At 35.4% G+C, this 3,898-nt stretch overlaps 1 long non-coding RNA gene across 1 annotated transcript; it reads right to left on the bottom strand.

Annotated features, from left to right (window-relative positions):
* Positions 1-381: 381 nt before the first annotated feature.
* Positions 382-3,571, bottom strand: LOC111928393 (uncharacterized). Its single transcript, XR_015286893.1, has 4 exons — positions 3,495-3,571; positions 2,730-2,838; positions 2,467-2,514; positions 382-2,208 (listed from the first exon to the last, which is right to left on the bottom strand). It is a non-coding gene; the product is annotated as an uncharacterized LOC111928393 (long non-coding RNA).
* Between the last annotated feature and the right edge of the window lie 327 nt (positions 3,572-3,898).

Genomic DNA, 3,898 nt, shown 5'->3' with positions numbered 1-3,898 from the left:
TGTAACAATATAATGTACTAATGTGCCAAGCAAAAAGTCCACTTTTAAGGCAGATAGTGCAGCAAGCATAATTGCAGTTACCTAATGGATGCCCTGGTGTCCATATGCTTTCTATCCAAAATTTATGTGATGATACTCTTAGGCACCACCAACATCTGTCTTATCTAAGCACTGTTATGAAGAATGGATGTAGAATGTTCTGCTTATTAGAGATCTTTTCCACTGCAATGAATTTGTAAGGATATGTAAGAGTGTTTTCTTAATCTGTCAGCATGTTTTTAGATTTAATGACAATAAATAAAATCATTTACCCTGCAAATAAATAAAGCTAAAATTATAACTTTTCTGTTATAATAGGAAGATGACAAGCATCTTGAGATGTTTTGATTATACTATCCTCTCATTCTGAACTTTATTAAACTTCTACTGTACAAAACAATCCTTCACAGACACACAAGACCAGCAAATACAGAAGTGAACCAACAAATATTTGATAAAGATGTGGAATAGCAAAAATATACTTATCATTTATTAAGAGACATATTTTCCTATATTTCCAACAGCTTGCCATTCCTCTCCCAATGTTTTCTTTGATCTTAGTGTTTGTGAGTACAAAATAACTAATCTTAAAACCATTAAATTTAAATGTCTAGTAATTCAAATATGAACTTAAAGAAGAGGTAATTGTACAGCTTCTCTTGGGAGAAAATTTTAGTTATTATTAGAAATTGCTCAGAAAAAGAACTTAGAAAGATATATATCTTTCATGCTGAACTCAAATTAAATAAAAACACTGTTCAGTACATTGATTTAAGCATCTAGATCAATTATAGCTCAGCATATAAGAGACAACAGAAGACAATAAGAAGTGTGACAGATGGATGTTACAGAAAAAAGGTTTTAAAATATATGGTGTGCTGGTTTCAGCTGATGTAGAGTTAATTTTGTTCTCAGTGTCTGGTGCGTGGCTGTGTTTTGGACTTGAGCTGAACACAGAGCTGATAATATGGAGATGTTTTTGTTATTGCTGAGCAGGACTGACACAGACCTAAAGCCTTTTCTGCTTTTTGTACTGTCAAGCTGGCAAGAAAGTTGAGGGGTGCCTGGGAGATTGGGAGGAGACAACAGCCAGGACAGGTGACCCAAACTGAACCAAGGGATATTCCACACCATGTGGCATCATACTCAGTATATAAAATGGGGGGAAGAAAGAGGAAAGTTGTTCTTTGTCTTCCCAAGTCACCATTACGTGTGACAGAGTCCTGCTCTTCCAGGAATAATTGAGCAACTGACTGCCCTTGGCAAGAAGTGAATTAATTCCTTGTTTTGCTTTGCTTGTGTGTGTGTGGCTTCTGCTTTCCCTATTAAACTATCTTTATCTGAACCCACAAGTTCTTTATCTCTTACCCTTTTAATTTTCCCCCTAATCTCACCGGTGAGGGAGTAAGCAAGCAGATGCTTGGGGCTGGAGTTAAACCATGACCCACAGGAACTGAAAGGATGTATTTTATTAATTTCTATGGTGATTCATGGATAGAGGTAGCAGATGGGTAGACACCAGTTCTAATCTGATTGTGTGGAAAGACAGGAGCTAGCAGTTTTCCAGTAAAAGTTCCTGCTGCAGGAAAGTAGCATGGATAAAATTGCAAGCAAATAAAAAGAGACATCACTGTAGAGAGGCTAGAGATATTGTATCAAGAAATTGACATGGTTCTTCCATGGAGGGTAACAGCTCTATAAGCAAAGGATTAAAATGTGTAATACATTTAGGAATGTTAAACATTAGGAACATATTTTATTGTCATTAAACAAAACTACAGGACTGGATTTGGGACAGAGATATTCAGCAGTCTGATGTACCTTCCTTTGAAGAAAGGTTTCTGTTCTTAAGATTTCTGGGGTTTGATACACAGCAAAGAGATAGAGATGGCCAATCTCAAACAGAATGCACATAAACCTGTATCAGCATCACAAAAAATGACAAAGAGGGTATATGATACACCTGGAGTTGTTTTGTACCAGCTTTATGTCTTTCTTGGTGAGACAACTGCCAAGACAAAACCCATCAGGTGCGAGAAGCCACAGTGGAACAACATTGAGAGGGAGAGGAAAATCAAGTATTTCTGTTCCATAACTGACAGCAGAAAACAGGATGTTTGTGAGGCCTCCATGTTCTTCATATGTGGGTAACTATAGGTCTGTGACGCACTACACAAAAAAAAATTCAGAGACATTAGCAGGGATAGTGGTGTATATCAGAGCAGTTAAAGAGATAATGGGAACAGGAATAAACTGGAAGGATTTTTTTTTATTTAAGCTATTGACATAGTTGGAAAAAATGGACAAATCTCTGCTATATAAAATTAAAATATAACTATTCCCCACAAAATATTTATTTTAGAGAATATCATAGAATCATACAATGCTTTGGGTTGGAAGAGACCTTAAGGATCATATAGTTCTTACCTCCCTGACGCTTTTCAGTAGACCAGGTTGCTCAGATATGTGCATTTGCTATAAGAATAGATGACACAGAACATCTCAAACTTGTTTTTAAGGTACCATAACATTTTCTTTATGCACACTTGAACACAAAGATATAATAGAGACATTTAAAAGAATTGCAGTAGCTCTCCTAGTCAATATACCTTATGAGAAAAACATTGCACATGATGCATTGCTCTGTACTTAAGAATGTGTTAGAGTATAAAGGAGGAAGAAATATATACCTGAGTCCTAAATAGTTCATCTTTGATTAAAAATGTCTTTTATAAATATACATTTGGGGAACTTGTGGTAGAAAAGGCTGTGGTCTCAGTGCTGCCTGCTGCTGCTGACCTATCGTAAAATAGACCATAAAATAAATAGGCAATAAAACCTTAGTACACAGTTAGGAAATGCCTATGAGGAGAAACTCTTGAAGAGATCATATCATCTTTTATGATCTTTCCCTTACAAGTGTCAAGGTACAGGTGACTATCACCAACAGAATGTGTCATAAGAATTTTTCTAAATAATTGAATCTGAAGAGTTATTTATAGAGATAAATCAGATCAGCAAAATCACATGGGTTTTTTTTCTAAATTATATGGCTTTTTTTTTTTTAATTCAGGCTATGCTCAGTTATAACCTGTAGCAATTCTAAGTAAATAGTATAATGAAAGAATAAAGATATGGTATTTGCTTTAAGACTGATGAAAATATATACTTAAAGATATGTTCATTATTCTGCCTCAATATGTTTTGAAAAATAATTTTAAAACTGACTTTCTATTCTTTCTTTCCCCCAAATTTTAGGCTCCTTTTTTGTTTTTAAATTCTACAAAATAAATAGGGTAACTCTGATATTATTCTACCATTGTTATTTTGGATAAGTTTGTGTAGGTATAAATGGATTCAAACTTAAATCCTAGACTGGAAAACCCTAGTTGAGTAGGAAATATTTCTTCTGTTAATAAAAAAAGACCCTCCAAAAAACCTCAGAAATACTCTACCAGGGCTGTCTTAAATTTCTTTAAGAGTGAATTAAAACTTCAGCTCCCTTTTCTCAGTAAATTTGGCAAGCGGCTGCAGTTATAAATGCTTACTTACTTACTTAATTAATTAATTAAGTAAATGCCTACTTAATTAATTAATTACTTAATTAATTACTTAAAACAGACGAAGGGATTGCATGCACCCTCATCAAGTCTGCAGACAGCTCCAAGCTGAGGGTACATTTGACACACCTGGAGGATGGGATGCCATCCAGAGGAATGCGGACAAGCTCAACAATCGGGTCCATGTGAACCTCATAGGAGATGTATGAACCAAGTACGAGATGCTGCACCTGAGTCAGGACAACCTCTGGTATCAATGCAGGCTGAGGGGTGAACAGATAAAGAGCAGCCCTGTCCAG

Source organism: Cyanistes caeruleus, chromosome 5 (genome assembly GCF_971803275.1).
Source record: "Cyanistes caeruleus chromosome 5, bCyaCae1.hap1.1, whole genome shotgun sequence".
NCBI lineage: Eukaryota > Metazoa > Chordata > Aves > Passeriformes > Paridae > Cyanistes > Cyanistes caeruleus.
The sequence above is the reverse complement of the archived record's forward strand: the minus strand, read 5'-3'. Positions and strand labels throughout refer to the sequence as shown.